The following is a 19,429-nucleotide window of genomic DNA, read 5'->3' on the forward strand; positions in this document are numbered from 1 at the left end:
GTCTACGCAGAGCTCAGTACACGAAGCCTCATTCTCCTGCTGGTGAAAATCCGTCCTGTGCTCTTTGGGCAGCTCAGCCTGGGGAGAAGACCCGCTAAAATCCGATGACAACAGACGGTGAGGATGGGGCAGCGGTCTACGCGCAGACAGTCCTGTGTGACCTTGGACGGGTTCCTTACCTTCTCTGGGCTTTAGTCTAGCACCTACCCGTCTCATAGATCTTCCACATCCAGAGCCAGGCCGAGGTATTCAGCGCTTCCTCTTTCTCTGCCACTGCCGAGGCAGCCTGGGTGTCCCTTGTCGGTGACGGCCTTTGCGTGTGGGGTGGCAGGTGTGGCAGCCCACCCAAGAGGGGGGTGACCGCCCGGGCATTGGCGCCACAGCCCGGCTGGGTGCTTGGCAGGACCGGGCGGGCGGTGTGGGTATGGGGAGGCGGGTTTGGAGACCCATGCTGCTTGGAGGAGCGAAAGGCCATGTGTGGCGACTAAAACAGGATGCGGGGTCTTTGTCCAACCCTTAGGGTTGTAGTAACAAGTCCTTGGCGTGTGGTGTTCGTCCTGCGGCGTGTTTTCCCGCCTCCCTCGGCACCGCGGTCTCTTTCCGGCCAGAATTCTCTTCTCCAGGTGCTGCCTGAAGGGAGCGGCGGGGGCAGTGAGAGCTTCTCACCAATATGTACTTACACCAAAGCAGTGACTGTTGTAGGTCCAAGTCCTTAGAATTTCATGTGCCTGAACGGTGACAGATTCCAGTTCTCCAGTTAGCCAGGAGAAGATGCCAGAAGACATTTTCCATCATGGTGTTTGGCTCATTCCAAGTTGTTTATCTGGGCTCTTTCAGGTATGCGATGTCAGCAGCCGGGAGTCACTTGTTTATTTTTTATGAAATTGATGGAGAAGCTTTCAGCATGGGAATTCGACTTATTAGCACATGGGAGTGAAAGCTTATGTGCACCTTTTAATAAAATGTTCTTATAATTTAAAAAAGAAGCAGATAAACGGTAATAATAATGATGATGTTATTGGGAACTCATGGAACCATTAGTTCATAAAAATTGCCAGTGTAGGCGCCTGGGTGGCTCAGTTAGTTAAGCATCTGACCTTGGCTCAGATCATGATCTCACAGTTCATGAGTTCGATCCCCACGTCGGGCTCTCTGCTGTCAGTGCAAAGCCAGCTTCAGATCCTCTTTCCCCCTCACTTTGCCCCTCCCTCGCTTGTTCTCTGTCTCAAAAATGAATAAATATTAAAAAAACCTGCCCGTCATGCTCTGAAGTCCTTGGGTCCGGTTGAAGAAGCACGGGGCAGGAAACTGTGGTGGCCACCAGTGTGGATCTGGAGCCAGAGTCTGGGTTTGAATCTGGCTCCAGTGCTTAGTAGCTGTATGACAAGTGGCTTAATTTCTCTGTGCCTCAGTTTCTTCATTTTCAAGATGGGAGGAGGTAATAATAGTACCTGTCTCTCAGCGTGGCCGTGAGGATTGGATGGGCGATCCCTCAAGTTGATGGGCAGGAGTGCTGTCTGCCACTTAGTAAGTCTATGCTGATGACTTCTGTGACCTTGAAAGCCACCAGCTTCCACACTCTGCCTCCCTCTGTCTTGCCCTTTGTCGGTTGCCTGTGATCAGGATGAAGTTCCCTGTGGGTTCTCTGGTGAGCACAGGCACCGATTTCCATTATTTGTGCAGCGAATAGCCTTGGAGGATAAAGATCACATCTCAGGAGCAATGGGCAGGCCTGCTTACTGCCTGTTAGAAAACATTCGGGCTCCCTGAGCTCACAGAAACTCATTTCCCCTTGTAACAGTGAAATTATTTTTCTGGTTGCCTTCATTTGGTTTTGCTGTTGAATTGTTTTTGTTTTGTTTTGTCTTGCTAGTTTGGATTTTAGATCAAGGTGTGATTTCTACGACTTTGACGTCTTTTCTTTGCGTTTCTTCGGTTAAAGGACATTTTCCTCTTCAAAATGTTCTTTTTATTAAATACTTCTACAACATTTAAATCAGGTCTAGCAAAACAGGCTAATGGATTTACTTTATCTTTTTAAAAAATTTCCAGCATTCTTGCCACTCTTTACTCATTGGTATGGATATCTAAAAAAAAATGCTTAATGAGAAATACCATGCTTACTACTATTTACAGAGACCCATTTGTATGGAATATTCAAACACTGGGAAACACTTCTGAACATTATTGGGCAGTATTTGAACAATGTTGGCATTCGGATCTTCTAGCAAGATTAACGGCACCACATAGAACGGGATTTGTTTTGAGTGTGGTCTGTATAAGTTATCAATACTGACTTTATTTGCGAGAGTGACTCGGCAGTGGCAGAAGGCAGGACTCTGAACACACATCTAGAATGTGGTGTCAGGTGCAGACAAGTCTGAATGGTTGGACTGGGGTAACTTCTCTCGCACATGCTCCTGGGCCAGTTCACAGAAATGTCGGTCTTCACCTTCACCTCCGCGCCTCAGCATTTCCTACGCTTGCTTTGCACTTGCTGTTGAGTGGATTCCGTGTCGATTGCTAAGCAAGTAGGAGAACTAGAATACCTTCCTCTTATTTCTCCACTGATTTTTCTCAGGATACTGACGATCTGTAAATTTCCCAGGAAGTTCTGGGAAGGAGGTAGGGCATAGAAATCATTTCACTCACAACAAGCTCCCTGCGGTCGCTGTGGGCCGTGCAGCCCTGTGTGTCCACCTTCTCTGGTTGCACCTGGGAGAGTATCCCTCTGCTCACTGTACGGGGGCCACTCTGTTCCCCCTCCCTGTCCTCAGATGCACAGGCATGCGCTCCCGGGCTGCACCTGCTGTCCTCCCCGCCCAGAACACTCTTCCCCTGACATGTTTGTCCCGTCCCCTCCCTGAGAACATGCTCACACATCCCTTTGGGAATGAGACCTTGGCTGACCCCTTCAGTAGAGCGGGCTGCACTGGGACCACCAGGCTGATCCTGGGGGCAGGGACCCGGTTGTGCACCCGCTTTGTCCTCAGTGCCTGAACAGTGCCTGGTGCCTATCTAACAAGGGCTCTGGAAGTATTTGTGGAGTGAGTGACTGAGATGCCTCCGGGGGTTTGGTGGGGAATGGGTGGGAGAGGGGAAGGATTGGTGACAGAGGATGAATCCAGGTGATTGCTGTGGTCTCTCTGAGGTTTGCTGAGAACCTAACCAAGGGCTTGGAGGCAGAAAGGGGCTCAAGAGACAGGGCGGCTAGGTTGTACTCCTGATGGATCTCACTTGAGATTGGAAGGGAAGGAGAAGGAAAGCAATCTGGAATATTCCATGTCTAGCTTAGCAGTAGGTAAATGGTCTTCCCATTTAGCTGAGATGAAGAATACCAGAAAAAACCAAACACTTAAATATTTCTCTCATAAAGCAATTATATTAACAGAATAAGAGAACACCTTCTGTAATTTCTGTTCATCTGAAATACAGTTTCTCAAAGGCTCTAAGTGACCCTTGCTGAAATGCCGAGTTTGATTTGAGGTCAAGTTTCCTAAAATGTTTCGAAAGCTAGCTGCAGGGAGGCTTTGGCCTCTAGGGAGTTTATATCTTTAGATAGATTTTTCTGTATCTGGGAGCCAGGCCGGAGTTTCTGAAGGTCTGAATACTTAATTAGCTTTTCAGCACCTTGAGTTACTAACAGAATTCATAGTTTAAATACGAAGTTTATGGTTCTTCCTTTGCATACGTGTGTCCTTTTATAAGGATGGTCTCTGCAGCCGAGGCGTCGATCCTTTCTTCCCCTGGTGGCTGGCGTTGTCCAGGTGAGCGGCTTACTTGGGAGCCCAGGCCTGCCCTATTTCTTTCAGGCCTTGAGTCAGGAGGGTGGTGGACTTCATGAAAATCTGAGTTACCTCCACTTCCGTCCAGAATGCTGTGGGAATAGGTAGACTGTGACTGCGGAGTGAGTTCTAATTTAGTAAACTGGATGAGTTTCGAGTTCATCATTGAGTGATTCTGGATATTTGCTGACTAAAAAAACCCACAGAGTTGATAGGTGTGAGGTTCTTTACTGATTACAGTCCATTGCTTTGCTCTAAGATAATTTTATCTCCCTTCTCCCCTGCCACGTGGGAAGCTTTGCCTTTTATTTAGCTCAGCTCTTCTGGAAAGCAAACGTGGTGTGGTGCTGGTGACAGGTGCAGGGGCCGGCCCCCCGGGAGGGGCTGGCTTCTTTCCTGTGTGGCTGGAGGTGTCCAGGACCTCCCCGGACCCCATCCGTTGAGTGACAGGGGTTGGCCGGGAGCTCTCTCATCATCTCCCACCATTGAGATTTTGTATGCTAACTTTCCCATTTGGCCACAACCCCCCCCCCCCCCCCCCAAGAAACCAAACAGCAGATCTGAATGTACTATGGGGGAAGGAGGTCTCTAACATACTGTTGAGTGAAAAAAGCAACTCGTGGAACATTTTGTGTGTCTAGAAAAAGGATACATAGTGATCTAATCTGGTAACAATCAGGGGAGGTAGAAGGGAAGGATGTCACTGCTTAATTAAGTTATACTCCTTGGAGCTAAATTTTGTGCAGTTATAGGACTTTTATCATCCCAGAAGCAAAGCAGCCAGGCGCTCAGTGGTTTTGTGATGCTCTGACTGGGCTGTGCTGGGGGCAGCCCTGGAACCAGCTGAGGGTCCCGTCTGTCCAGGGGCTGCCGTGGCCCTGCTCCCTGTGGCCGCCGCCAGCTGGGGCTGAGGGGTGGCCGTCTTCCTGGACGGGGCATGTACCCTCTGGGTTTTCAGACCCCCAGCTGTCACCACTTTTCTCCCATGCCCGCCGGCTTCAGTGGCATTTGGGTTTATGACCTCTATGTTAAAACTTAAAAATCAAGGATGTTTTTTTGTTAAAAAATCCCTGACATTAAAGTTTTCAGTAGCTTAAGCTTGCTGTTCCGAAGCAGCGTCCTCAGGGAGCCCTCCGTGTGTCCTGGGAAGGTCTTTCCCCAATTGGCGCACGGGCCAGGCTGGCCGTGTGTGTTGACTGACGTGTGTGCTGGGTCACCGAGCGTGTGTCACTGCCAGGCGAGCGGCCTTCCCTCTTTCCTGCGTGTGGCCAGACGTGTGGGACTTACTTTGTGCCTTCCACAGCCCCCTGATTGGCGTGCTTTCCACTGTAACTTGTTCACGTGACTCCTGCCTTGACGGCCCCCCGTGCCCGGGGCTGGACCGCGGGGGCCGTGGTCACTCCCACCGGCCACGCTCTGAGCTTCCTGCTGGGTCTCTGCTCTTCTGTGGAGGCTCCACGGCTGGTCTCTGCTGGCCGCCTCCTGGCCTTTGCTGCTGCTTTGTCACCGCGTCTTCCAGACCGGTGTGGACTGGCGTGTAGGGGTGAGGCGGGGTGGGACGTTTGATGTTTGTGTGGACCTCACTCTGTTTTCATCCGTGCCTCACGTGACCTGGCAACTCTTGTTGTGCATCCTGCCGAAGTGAGGGAGATCTCTGTCCATCTGTCCTCTGCCCCGTATGCTGTGTTACAGGGGACCCTCACTACCTGGGACCGCCCCCACGAGTTAAGGTGGCTTCCTCCACCGGATCCTTTTTCTTCTGGGTGTCATGGTTCATCCTGCTTCACCAGGATTCTAGGGAATATATAGATTCGGTTATTCAGCCACGCTTTTTATGTTTTAACATTTTTTAAGTGTTTATTCATTTTTGACAGAGAGAGACAGAGCCTGAGCGGGGCAGGGGCAGAGACACAGGGAGACACAGAATGGGAAGCAGGCTCCCGGCTCCAAGCCGTCAGCACAGAGCCCGACGTGGGGCTCGAACTCATGACCCTTGAGATTGTGACCTGAGCCGAAGTCGGACGCTTAACCGACTGAGCTACCCAGGCGCCCCCCAGCCACACCTTTCTTAAGAAACTTTTTTTTTAATGTTTGTTTATTTTTGAGAGAGACCGAGGGAGAGTGCCTGTGTGCATGTGCATGAGCAGGGGAGGGGCAGTGGGAGAGGGAGAAAGAGAATCCCAAACAGCCTCCAGGCTCTGAGCTGTCAGAGCCCGGTGTAGGGCTCGAACCCACGAACTGTGAGATCGTGACCCAAGCTGAAACCAAGAGTCGGGACGCCTAACCGACTGAGCCGCTCAGGTGCCCCTAAATCCTTGTGTATTCTTATGTCCGCTGCACCTTTGGCTCTTTTAAACTAATGGCCAATGAAGTATGTTGTCAATAAAGGAATAAAATACTAACTTTCCTAGGGCTACCTCTGTTTTACTAGAAGTCTCTTAAAGGCTGTAGGAGTCAGAGCTCTGAGTCTAAGCACCTTGTGAGCAGTGGTGACCCAGCATTTGTGATCAGACAGGTTGTACCCAAGTAGGCTGGCTGTGCGGCAGGCGGTGGGTGCTCTGGTGACCCGTGGGGAGCGGTGGCAGATGAGGGGCCAGGAGGCCGGAGATGCCCTGGGAGGACTTGCATTCATCAAGCCAAGACCTGTTGTCTCTGCTGTTTTCAGGTGCCTCGTTCTGTTGCCGTGCTGGGGCCACAGAGTGACCGTATCTGCTGCTCGGAGTATAACCAGACATTGAGAGGAAGATCAGTGAATTATTATTTCTTAATAACTTAAGAAAATGGGCCTTTGTGGGCCTGACCGATACAGATCACCCGCACGAGAACACTGGCTTTAGGCATTTGGACGAGCAATGGGACGTGAATGCCTGACATTGGGCACGTGTCCTGGAGTCATTCCTTGTCATGATTTATCAAGTCGGATACCCAAAAGCTGTGACTCAGAGGGGCAAGCTGGAACATTTCCACCTGCCTTACCTTTGCCGAGATGATTTTCAAACGTCCTAAGCTAGAAATTGGGTTAAAGACATGTAGTTTGTCAAACTGAGAGTGAAAGAGAGGACATTGGGCTTCCGGTGAAAGTGGATTTTTTTTTTTTTTTTTTGGCCTCTAAATAGCAATAATAGTGGTTTTGATGTAGCAAATGCTTATTATGGGTCAGGAGCTGTACTAAGTGCTTTCTGTAATTCACAAAGCCGCTCTGTAGTCCCATTTTACAGGTGAGGCAGCTGGGTCACCGTGCGGAGAAACCTCTTGGCCAAGGCCGTGTCATGAAGGTAGTGAGTGTTGGAGCAGCATTGGAAGCCAGGGCCTTTAACCTAGGTCCACAGTCCTACCCACCGACTTGCAGCGTTTCCTTAAGCGAAGGATGAAACCTCGCTGGCGAGGCTGGTGGCGACCCAGTTGTGGGCCACGCTGAATGGGCTTCGTTTGAGGAACTGTAACGTCCACAAAGAGCATCGTGCCCCCGACTGCTGTGTATTAGTCTCCCATGGCTGCCGTAGCACGTTACCGCAAATGTGGTAGCTTAAACAACGTACCTTTGTTTTCGTTCAGTTCTAGAGGCCAGAACTCCCAAATCTGTTGCCTTGGCAGAGCTGTGCCCGCCCCCCCCCTCCCCCCGTGGGGGTTCCCCGAGAGAAGCTGTTCCTCGTTCGTGGTGGCTCTGCCCACATTCCGTGGCCTGTGGCTTCACTACCCCAGTCTGCCTTCTGGTCACGTTGCCTTTTCCTTAGTGTGGCATCAGATCATCCTCTGCTTCCTCCTTGTAAGGACACCTTTGGTGTCATTTGGGGCCCGTCCTGGTAATTTCCCCGTCTCAAGATCTTTAACTTATTTACACCTACGAAGTCCTTTTTTTTTTTTTTTTTTTTTTTTTGCCATCTGAGGCGGCATCCCAGATCGCAGCAATTAGGAGCTGTGGGTTGTTCAACCCACCACAGTGACCGAGAGAAGGAATTAGAACTTTCAGTCCACCTTGTAGGAATGTGCTTGATTTCAACAATTTCCTAATTGTTCCGCAGGACCCAGACGCTGAAAGTGTGGAAAAATTCCACAGCCAAACAGATTTGAGAGTTATTGTGTTAAATGTCCCTCTTAAGGAGATTCGTAGTGTGCGATGAAGGCCTGGAAATTCCGGAATGAAGATGGCTGCTTGAAGGGCTTTGATCGGGAAGGTGTTCTCTTCAGATGCGTGTGTTCGAAAGCTTCCCCTGGCACCTGTGTGGCGGATGGAGCGGGGACTACAACGACTAGGGAGGGCAGAGGCCCAGGATACAAGAGTGGAGGGAACAGAAGATGTTCCGGACTGCAGCCTGGGGTGGGGTGGGGGGGTAGGGAGCTGAGGGAGCCCGGGGTAATCTTTTAAAATAAACTTAATTTTAGAATAGTTTTAGATTCAGACGGAGTTTGGGAAGATCGCCCAGGGAGCTCTCGCTTTCCCCGCGTCCAGCTTCCACACGTAACCAGTGACCCAGTATCGACACATGATCAGTTACTACAGCCGTATTTCATTCACATTTCCGCAGCGCTCGCCTCACGTCCCTCTTTTGTCCCAGCAGCGCGTTCAGGAGGCCACGCTGCATTTGGTCGTCCCATAGGTCTCCTCGGGCTCCAAGGCCGTTGGCGCGTGGTCGCTTCTCGGACATCATTTGTGTTTGATGACCTTGATACTTTCGAGGAGAGCTGGTCAGGTGTTTTGTAGACTGTCTCTCAACCGGGATTCGTCTGATGACTCCCCCCTGTTGGATTGGGGTTTTGGGTTCCTGTGAGGATGACGGGGACCGCAGAAATGAAACGCCCTGTTCGTCGTGTCCAGTATGTGACCCTCGGGGTCGATACCGACATTGCCCGCCTGGCTGAGACCGTGGCTGTTAGGTTTCTCCACCGTAAAATTACTTCTTTTTCCCTTGCCGCGTGCTGCACTGTGGAAGGAAGTCACCGCGAGGGGTAGGGAGTTTTGTTGCCCCTCCCTGAGGGCAGAGGGTCTACGTGAATTATTTTGAATTCTTCTGCACAGGTCTGTATACCCTCCCTCTTCATTCATTCAGTCCGTCAGTTACCTCAGCACGGATCCGTGGCCGTTTGAGTTACGCTTCGGGTTATAATCCAGGACCGTAGTATGTATTCTGTTTCTCACGTTGTCCCAGCTCTGGCATCGGCAGCTCTGTCGGGTGGCTCCCATTGGCGTGTGGGTGTGCACACACGTGCACTTCAGGGCTCTTTCTGGCCGCACGAGATGCTTCGGACTCCTCTTGCGTGTTTCCTGGTCCAGCCCCGGAATCAGCCAGTGGCCGAAGGAGCCACGGCCAGAGTTTATTTTGAAATTTCTGGCTTACAGGGCTGTCTACGTCTCTGTCTTCCGAACTCTCATTACTTGGATAGAGACGGGGGAGGGGCAGGACCTGACAGCTGGGTGTCTGTGTAGGGGTTGGGCAGAGGTCAAAGGTCTGTGCCAGGCGCACAGTCTTAGGGTCTCTTAGGTGCTCCTTTCAGGGTGGGACAGTGGCGGCGTGCCTGGGGCTGGGGGGGGCAGTAGCAGAGTGTGGCCAGAGTGCAGGGTTGGAAAGGAAGGGTATTAGGAAATTGGGTTGGGGCCAGATGTGCTGGTGTTGAAAACCGGGCCAGCTTTGGCAGGAGGGCAGTGTAAAAAAAGCCAATAAAAGTGGTGCTTTGGGATAATTAGCGTGGAGGCCACACACAGATCAGACAGAGGAACGGCATTTGGGAAAGTGCTAGAAGCGGGTGCCTGCAGGAATAGCGGGGCAAGGCAGGACCCGCGGGGACCGTCGTAGCTTGCCAGAGATTTCTGCGTGTACTAGTTTCTTCATAATGGGGGGCGGGAAACCGGAGGAATCGGTGACTAAGCAATTTGTTTGCTTACAAGCAGTGAACTTAATAAAACAAAGAAAGGTTGTCTTAAAACACCTGTGCTGCCCTGTAATTACTACCGCGGGTGGTGTCCTTGTCTCGGGGAAGAGTCAGAGTTGAATTGGCGCTCCGCCCACCGTGGGCTATCACACGGTGCAGGTGGATGGACCATGAGTGTTTAATTCAGTCCAGTCATCTCAGAATTACTTCCTGTTGAGCTGCCTGCTTGGACGCCCTTCGGTGGCAGTTGTATTTTTAAAAGTCGTGGGGCCCCTGAGATGCTTCATGGCAGAGAGGAGGCGCTCGCTGAGCACGCTTGTGTGCCGAGAACGATCCTGGGAGGACGCTCTTGCTTTTTCCCTGGGGCCTGGCATTTTGAACTTGAAATTTCGTTCGCTTACACCGAGGGAGAGAAATGTGATAAGGAAAACGAAGTCCCCAAACCGGTGGTGTGACCTGAACTTTTAAACCCACTCTTCCTCCTCCCGAAACTATTTTGGACACAAACACCGAGTCTGCTACGTAGAGTCCTGTGTTGTCATTTATCCAGCCGGCCTCCGATGTTGTGATTCGTGCATGTGGTTCCCTAGAAACCGTGAACGGGTGTCGTGTGCCTCGTTTACACATCCGCCTTCTGTGAGAGTGAATTCACTCGCTCAACCGGAACGCCCTCCTCCGTGTGACCACGTGCACGCTCCTGCCACCCGGGAGCCTCGGGCAGGCCTGTTGCCGAACAGGGATCACCTGCTTCGGGGTGGAAGCAACGTTTCGTTAAAGATTAGTTTGAAGTTATTTTTATCTGTGAGATGAGGATAGGAATACACACCTGGTGAGGTTCTTAGTGGGCGTGAGGGATAAGAAGCAAGTGCGTGTGTTCTAAGCAGGGTCTAAGCAGAATCTGCTTTCTAAAAGTCCCATCTCAGGGGCACCTGGGTGGCTTGGAAGCTTCAGCATCTTGCCTTTTTTTTTTTTTTTAGTTTGTTTATTTAGTTTGGTAGCGAAAGCATGTGAGCTGCAGAGAGGAGAGAGAATCCCGAACAGGCCCTGAGCTGTCAGCATAGAGCCCAACATGGAGCTCAAACCCGCAAAGTGTGAGATCACGACCTGAGCCGAAGTTGGTCACTGAGCCGACTGAGCCACCCAGGCGCCACTCAGAGTCTGACTCTTGATTTCAGCTCAGGTCATGCAGGATTCCAGGGTCGTAGGATCGAGCCCCGTGCTCTGTGCTGAGCGTGGAGCCTGTTTAAGATTATCTCCCCCCGTCTCTCTCTCTCTCTCCCTCCCTCCCCCTGCCCCCTCCACCACTCGTGCTCTCTCTCTCTCTCTCTCTCTGTCTACAAAAATAAAATGAAATAAAATGAAGTAAAAATCCCATCTCAGCGGATTTTACTGCAGTGGCTATGCCTTGTGTTTGTTGCTGTCTGGTGATTTTTTATTTTTTTAAGCGAGGAAACTTTTTCTGCAGCAGAAGCAAGAGAAACGAGATCGTTGGGCTCCTGCCCAGCATGTAACCAGCAGAATCCCCCGTCAGGGAATACACCGGCACCTCATTGTGAACTCGGTGCCTGTAGAGACCCGGAAAGAGAGGACATGTTGAGAGCACCGTGGGGGAGGGGGACACTGGGGGGGTCACTCTCTCTGTGCACCTGCACCGTTGGGGATTTCCAAGCGTGCCTGTGCAGAGAGGCCCCGGGAGGCCCTGTGGTGTGACTGCACTTCCCGCTAGGTCTGGGTCAGTGTGTCCTACACTAGCTGCCGTGCTGTCCGCAAAGCCGGCCCCCTTTCCTTGCTTGTACCCGTACTGCAAACATGCACCGGTTTCTCCCTGGAACGACGAAAGCCACTGGGGCGGGCCACACTCTGCTTGTCTTTTCCTCTCTTTCATAACTTAACCAAATTACTTACCAGGCTTGAGTTGGAGACGTAGGTAGTTTCAACAGAATGCACATGCGAATGGCAGTAAACGGCAAGCGTTTTGTATTTCTTTTCGGGAAGGATGAAGGTGTCCCGATCCCTGGGGTTCAGGGTGTGTCTGGAAGGTGGTCCAGCGCCAGCCTGGATGGACCCCGTTTACGCTGCCTGTTTTCCGCGCTCACTCCACCGTTTCGGAAGACTTGGTGCTCTGACACTGCAAGGTGGCGTTGTAGTTTATTGTCGCATGGAGGATGTATTTCACCTTCACTTGTCCGGACCTTCGTATTAGTCAGACCTGATACGTTGTCTGTCTGAGCTTTTCAGCAAATGCTTTTGATTTAGCTTTTCCATGAAGGAAGCAACTGAACGTGAGCAAAAAGTCAGGTTAGTCGCCGCCGAAAATCTGTCTGGCAGACGGAAGCATGCGCAAGTGCAGTGAAGAGGGCTCGCGGGCCGGCTCTCCTTCCCCGAAGCGAGACGGGGTCGCGGTGGATACGGCGGTGAGACACCTGTGCGCAGACACGTCCTGCGTGGGGCCCGGCTCCCCGGGTTTGTGACGCTGTCGGCCTGGCCTTCGGCTGCCTCCCCTGTGACATGGGGACCAGGAAAGTTACCCAGAGTCGCCGCAAAGAGTCACAGGTCCCTCCGCTAAGGTTCGGGGCCCTGGCATTCCGTGACTGTGGCCTGCTGTTGTTGTCTCTGCTGTCACGTCCCTGCAAGTCACGTCCACACGGCCATGGAGAATAAGAACCCGTGTGGCAGTGCTGGCGGGACAGGGCGTTTGGGGGTGCCCCCCCCGGAATTGCCTTTGGAGGCCGCGTAGCTGCATTCTTTAGGTGGTTCTGTTGCTCGAGCGAACCTGAGTTTGAAGTTTTTCTTTCATTTTTGTGTTTTAACCTTAGAACGCATTTGGAATCGAGTGAAAAGAAACATTTTGGCTTAAAGACTTATGGGGCGCCTGGGTGGCTCAGTCGGTTAAGCGTCCGACTTCGGCTCAGGTCACGATCTCGCGGTTCGTGAGTTTGAGCCCCGCGTCGGGCTCTGGGCTGATGGCTCAGAGCCTGGAGCCTGCTTCCGATTCTGTGTCTCCCTCTCTCTCTCTGCCCCTCCCCCGTTCATGCTCTGTCTCTCTCTGTCCCAAACATAAATAAACGTTAAAAAAAAAAATTAAAAAAAAAAAATAAAGACTTACTCGTGGGGGCGTCTGGTCTGGGTGGCTCGGTCTCTTAAGCCTCCGACTCTTGGTTTCCACTCAGGTCATGATCTTGTGGTTCGTGGGATCGAGCCCCACTTTGGGCTCTGTGTTGACAGCGTGGAGCCGGCTTGGGACCCTCTCTCTCTCGCTCTCTCTCTCTTTCTCTCTTTCTGCCCCTCCTCATTCACTCTCACTCTTGCTCTAAAATAAATAAATAAAGTTAAAAAGAAAACAACTTGTAAAGTTGACTCGCAAACATGGTCTTTGTGTCCGAGTAGCTGAGTTTTGGGTTTTATCGCTCAGCTTTTTTTGATCTTTGGCTTTGGAGCTTTGTGAGTCCCTGGTTCCCATACGCTCCCACCGAAGTGACCGCTCCGTGGTTATTCTGCCCTCCGGCCCCACCACCCACCATGCCCGCTTTGCAAGCAAAGCCCTGGGTGCATGGCGCTTCAAGGCCTCATTCACTCAGCGCTGGGACTGTTTTCCGCTTCACTTGCAGATTTGTTTTCTACCCTAAACTTTTGTTCTAACGGTCAGTAATCTTTTACAGCTCGACACGTAACGGGTGTGCCCACTCCCTTTGGCCTTAGAAAATCACTTGACCGCAGGCCTCCTAGAGGCTGGCTGTGCGGGCACCTTGTCTGCCCCTTCCGCCTTCTTCCCCTCCCTCGACTCCCCGTGATGTGAGAATCCGCCCCCAACGTTAGGGTCACTCACAAGCGGTTTTCTGGCCCTGCTGCCGACTCCTTTGTTTTCTCGATGAGCACACTGCGATGGGAACATCTGAGTTTGTCTAGAAATGTTCACGGCTCTGTGCAGCGTCTTGCTGGGGTGTCCAGAACAGTTGGGCTGTTGGTTCTACTCCCCGTCCTGCCTGGGCTGTGCTCCATCAGAGGTGGGTGCCTGATGTCTCTTGTCAGAACTGGCTTGGGAGTCAGCCCATAGACGTCGGGGGTGTGAGGGGGGCGGGGCGGGGTCTCCAGAGTGAGGGCATGGCTCTGCTCTGGAAAGCAGGCAGGCTTGCGTGCTAAACACAGTGAAAGCCGGTTGAGTAGAGAACCCCTCTCCCCCCTCACCCCCACCCCCGCCGTGTGTCTGCACCTGGCAGTACGTTATAATTACCAAAGCGCCTGTGTGAATGGTTGCTGGGGAAAAAAAAAAAAACCCAACTAACAAGCAAAAATTGGGACTTCCTGAATAATACATATCATTGTGATCTATTGAACTTGTAAGTTATAGATAATGTATGGCTTTTTATATTTTGTGCAATATGTGTAACATGTATGTAATATAATTTTATATATGTTATACATAATTACACGTTAATACGTCACATATGTAACACATTACATATAGTACATTATAATCCCTATTTTATGTAAATATAAAACACGTTGACCCTTGAACACCATAAGGGGCCCCGACTCCTTACATGGTTGAAAATCTGCATATGACTTTTGACTCCCCTGAACTTAACTCCTGCCAGCTGAGTGTTGACCAGAAGACTTACGAGTAACATAAACAGTTGATTGACACATATTTTGTATATGCCATGTATTTTGTATTCATACAATACAGTGAGCTAGAGAAAAGAAATCATAAGGGAGAGAAAATGCATTTTTGGTACCGTCCTGTACTTACTGAGAATCATCCACGTATAAGTGGACATGCGTGGTTCAAAGCCACGTTCAGCGGCCAACTGTATACGGTCTCGTATGTTTTATATATTCTGTACATATCTTTTTTCTTGTAAACTTTCCTTTTTGGCACTCTGACTCACGTCACTCATAAATTCTCGCTCTCTTGACCTTTTATGTTTTGTGGGCACGTAGGCATGTTTTCTGCTCCCAGCCCAGAGTGGCGATGTCAGAAAGTTCAGTTTTCCTTTTTTATCTCAGTCTCTCGGGTGTCCCATAACCCGTTAGGAAACAGATGTCTAAGAATACACCAGCAGCAGCCCTTCAGAAAGGTCGCTTGTAAACACACGCGTGCGTCAGGTCTTTGTGAATTTTTAAAAGGCATCTTAAGGAGAATAATGAACATGCTTCCGGCCATTTGTAGACACACAGAGCCTGGAAGAGGCTGTTTACACACCTCTCCCGTGTGCCCTGCGAGTCTTTGAAGAGGGAAGAGCGGAAGTCGGCGGGTGTGGCTGACTGCCGTTCTCTTTCTGGAAGGCTCTGACTTGGCTGCTGAAACGTCCCAGCTGTGCCTTGAGAGTCTGATGGTGGAGGTGGTGGCCGCGGGAGGATTTGCAGGTAAAGGTGTGTGACCCGAAGCCTCTTCCACCATTGGATGCTGGCACCTTGAGTTTTCGCTGTTAAACCCTGTGGGCGGGGAAAAACTTTCTAGAAACCGTCATTAAGGTGAAGAACTGCCAGTTTTAGTGTCTCCTTCCTAGGAGATTTGTATTTCATCGGAAAAGAAGACGTCAGCTCTAAGAATAAAAGTCCTTTCTCTAGGTGGGTAAGTCCTACAGTTTGGTTCCAGTTATGGCTTTCAGAGGCTGTACCTGGTCTCTTGAGTGAATTTGAGACGAGCCTTTTTCTCCCAAAACGGCCCAGAGTGGGCGGCTCAGCCCTTATTCAGTTGCAAGGTCTTGACCCCTCTCCTGGTCTTGTCCCCAGGGAGGGCAGGGGAGGGCAGCTCACAACAGCTCTGCACACTTCCGGTGTGACGGATGACAGAGCAGAGCCGAGCTAGGTGCTTGTGGTCACGTGGTCAAGGGCCCGGCAAGGTTCAAGGCCACTGGGCAGGCAGAGCTCTCACTGGTGACGCGGAGGTGCGTGTGTATTAAATCTCCAGAGACTGACGAAATCCTGTCTGTGTGCCACACGTCACCAGGTGGGAAAGGGCAGAATCTTTAGGAAATATTTCTAATGGCAGGGGTTTTCTCGTTGCTTGAAATAAATTGTTAGGAGAGGTAAAACACTGCAGTAAATGCTGTGATTGAGGAAATCCGATTTACACGATCATGTCCCTGCACCCCTGGATTCTCACATCACCCCTTCTCTGCGGTCTCTGCCTCGGGTCGGTCCACTGCCTCGTGGAGCCACCGCGCGACTGTGCCCCCAGCAGGTCGGCCAGGGTGCCGTCTGGGTCTTTCCCTTTTTGGGCTCACCCCGTATTCCTTCCGGGACCAAGCTGCTGTCGACTGCGCCTCCAGAGAGTGCCCCAGGCCCACCCACTTCTGCCCTCCTGCTCGCCGTCCTCCTGGGTCACCTGTTTCAGGACCGCCTGGCCGCTCCCTGCTCCCACAACTTATGAACCAGACTGTCAGGCCTGGAAATCTGCATTTTAACCAGGCTGTTTGCGGTTTGAAGAAGTTCTAGGGGCATCTGGGTGGCTCATTCAGTTTAAGTGTCCAACTTCGGCCCAGGTCATGATCTCACCATCTGTGAGTTCGAGCCCCACAGCCGGCTCTGTGCTGACAGCTCGGAGTCTGGAGCCTGCTTCAGATTCTGTGTCTCCCTCTCTCTGTCCCTCCCCTGCTCACACTCTATTTCTCTCTCAAAAATAAATAAACACCAAAAGAAAATTGAAGAAAAATAAAGAAGTTCTAGAAGTTTGAGAAGCACAGCCCAGTTGATAGGGCACTAGTCAGTTTTCAACAGGATCTGTGTACGGTGGCTCATTGGCTGACCTTTCCGTTCTCACCTGAGCATGAAGATGACTTTGGAAACCTGTCCCTGCCCACCCTGCACCGTAAGAGAGATTGATTGTGGCTGAGGTTGGACGGAGCCAGGGACCTTATTCAGCCGACCAACAAGAGGCCTTGTTCCCGCCCGTCTGGGAACAATGGCCCTTTGACTGCAGCTGCCTCGGAAGGGAGCAGGGCAGGGTGTTGGTGTCCTGGGGCCTGCGGCAAGGGCGGTGCTGCTGGTGGGGTAGGACGGCCGTGCCCTTCGCCCTCACCTTCATAAGACTCGCCCTGTGCTCCCGCCCCCCCTGGACGCCGGGATGCAGGGGGGAATGCAGGCCCTGAACGGGAGGGCGGGAGCAGGAACAGTGTGGAAAAAGTCGGTGTTGCCAAATGGGTGGAAGTTGGGCCGCTTGCATTAGGTCGTGTGATCAGCTTCCAGCAGGGGAGGCCCGACGTGCCGACGAGACAGCCTTTCCTCGCACGCGTGGTTCTGCGCTGGACCCCCGAGAAGTTGCCGGCCCCCCTGCCGTCAGCTCGCTCTGTAGGTCCGGTTTTAGGTACTCACAGCTTGCCCCGCGCCGTCCCTTGTCCAGGCTTGTGTGGTCTCCTGCCACCTCCTGCGTGTTCACTCTGTCTCGCTGAGGACGGCAAGGGGCTCCCCATGCGGGACGGTGTCACCCCTGCCCTGGTGTTGGGAAACCTGGGAGGACGTCTGTAGTTCTCGTGATGGCGGTGGGGGCGGGGATGTTAGCATCCCGTGTTGTGAGCGTGTGGGATGCCGAGTGCCCCTAGGCTCGGGGACAGCCCCGCGCACTGAAGGACCGTCCCCTGCGAGGACTTTGGAAGTGCGCTGGTCCAGTGCTTCCTTGAGAATGATGCGTAATGAATCCCTGCGGCCTACTAGACACGGTGTGAGGCTGACCCTGAGCGGGGAAAGTAAACCCGTGGTTGAAGCCACCTTCCTGGGAGGCAGCTGTGCTCTGCGAGCGACGTGGCTGTTCTTTTGGGATCCTGCCGTGCAGCCTCGCCTTCCTGATGGCACAGTGTAGACAGAGTTAGGACCTAGAATAATCCGGAGACACTGCTGTAAACAACGAAACATGCTGCTGCCTGCCATCCCACAGAATAAACAGCCTGATGCGGGGTAGGTTCAGTGTCACATCACGGGAGGGTGGGGACCGGGGACCCAGTATCTCAGCACTGACACCATCCCAGTGATGGCTCTCAGTACCAGGAGGGCTTGAGATTTGGAGTTCTGGAACCTTCTGGAGTTCCCTTGTGGCCCACAAAGCTGCTTCGGAGAAATGAAGGGTCGGACAAGATCAAGACAGCGTTCTGGAATACTTGCTGATTCAGATCAGTCATTCGGTTAGAGGTGTTGGAGAAGTGACAGATAAAAATTGAGGAACATACAGGGGTGAACAGGCAGGGCGGCTTGAGGTCTGACTTTGAAGGACTCAGATGTCATGCTAAGCCAGGGACCAACAAGGGGCGTTGATCCTGGAAAGGCATCCTTGTTGAACTAAGCATGTCCAGTAGACGATAGGATTTGACTACCTTGGGAACTAGGTAAGAATTAGTTTACCAGTAAGGGCAGCAGAAACGGGCCAGAAGCTTGAGCCACAGAAGGTTGAGTGACAGGCAAACTGAAATGGCGTGGCTGTCTTCCTCACGAGGTCTCCTGTGGCTGTGCCCAAGCGACGTGCCCATCCTGGGATTCAACCCACTCCTCTAGAGTATTTTTGTAAGGAAATGCATAGAGCTGCATCCAGAGATTTAGCTCTGAGGATGCTTAGCGAATGAACATTGTCTGAATGTTGGAAGCAACCCACATGGCCCCCAAAGGGGGTTGGATAAATAGGTCAGAATTCCTCTCTGTGGTGGAATGTGGTGTAACCATGACAACGACGTTGAAGAAGAGTATTGACGTGGTGGGACGATGTGTATGGAGAATAGCCTGTGCTAGAACATATAGGAACATATGTAACATTTTAATAAAGAGACCGTGCAAACCCGGAGGGAAAATCCTGCAAAGGCATTAGTCAGACGGTGCACCTGGACCATGGGTCGTCTACAAGTAGCAAAACTCAAGGTACCTGGGACTCTTTCTCAGGGCCGTGAACATGTATAGTTATTTTTGCAATTAAAACAGTTTGATAAAAACATGATCTCACGTATAAACTTATATCCAAATATTTCAATAGTCATTTTTTTAAACAGATACTATGACAGAGTTTTGATTAAAAAAAAAATTTTTTTTAATGTTTATTTTTGAAAGGGAGAGAGAGAGGGACAGAGCACTAATGGTGCAGCAGCAGAGAGAGAGGAAGACACAGAATCTGAAGCAGGCTCCAGGCTCTGAGCTGTCAGCACAGAGCCCAGCGTGGGGCTCGAACTCACGAACCTCGACATCGTGACCTGAGCTGAAGTCGGACGCTTAACTGACTGAGTCCCCCAGGTACCCCTATACTTAATCAATTTTAAGTCAAATATTCCTGGTATTTCAATTCTAAGAAGTTATTAGTCCTTCACGTCTTATTCTGGATTAGTTGATCTTAGGCACAAGGAAACGAGGGCTCTGATTACCAGGAATAAACGTGGGTGGGGGAGGGCTCGGTCTGTCAACCTCAATATAGTCAGGTCTAATACATTAATACTAAAATCCTAACTTCAGTTGCCTACTTGTTCCCTGCTGAGACATTCTATACCCGTGTCTCTCCCTGGCCGGTGAACACCCACTGAGCCTCGGCTCGCCTCCCTTGCCCAAAAAGCGGCTGAAACAGAGGTTAGAGAGTCTCAGGGTACAGCACCAACTCTCCGATGAGTCAGGTTTCCGGCCGCAGACCTCGTCCACGGTGGGCTTCTGATTTGCAAAGGCCAGACCACAGAGCGGTATCAGTGACTCATCCCATTAAGAACGTAGGTCTTGTTTTAAGCAAATACTTTGCAAGACCGTTTCTTAGAATAAACCCTGCGGGACATCATTCTCAAGAGAAGGCTCCGTGGCGTTTCAGGGATGGCGGA

General features: G+C 51.4%; 1 long non-coding RNA gene across 2 annotated transcripts; it reads right to left on the reverse strand.

The window, feature by feature from the left end:
* Positions 1-7,709: 7,709 nt before the first annotated feature.
* LOC128312553 (uncharacterized) lies at positions 7,710-16,630 on the reverse strand. 2 transcript variants are annotated; one of them, XR_008291979.1, is made up of 4 exons: positions 13,480-16,630; positions 12,760-12,963; positions 11,559-12,154; positions 7,710-10,400 (listed from the first exon to the last, which is right to left on the reverse strand). It is a non-coding gene; the product is annotated as an uncharacterized LOC128312553 (long non-coding RNA). The 2 variants fall into 2 exon arrangements; XR_008291978.1 differs by lacking the exon at positions 7,710-10,400 and having other exon boundaries at positions 10,970-12,154.
* Between the last annotated feature and the right edge of the window lie 2,799 nt (positions 16,631-19,429).

This window comes from Acinonyx jubatus, chromosome D2 (assembly GCF_027475565.1).
Source record: "Acinonyx jubatus isolate Ajub_Pintada_27869175 chromosome D2, VMU_Ajub_asm_v1.0, whole genome shotgun sequence".
Taxonomy (NCBI): domain Eukaryota; kingdom Metazoa; phylum Chordata; class Mammalia; order Carnivora; family Felidae; genus Acinonyx; species Acinonyx jubatus.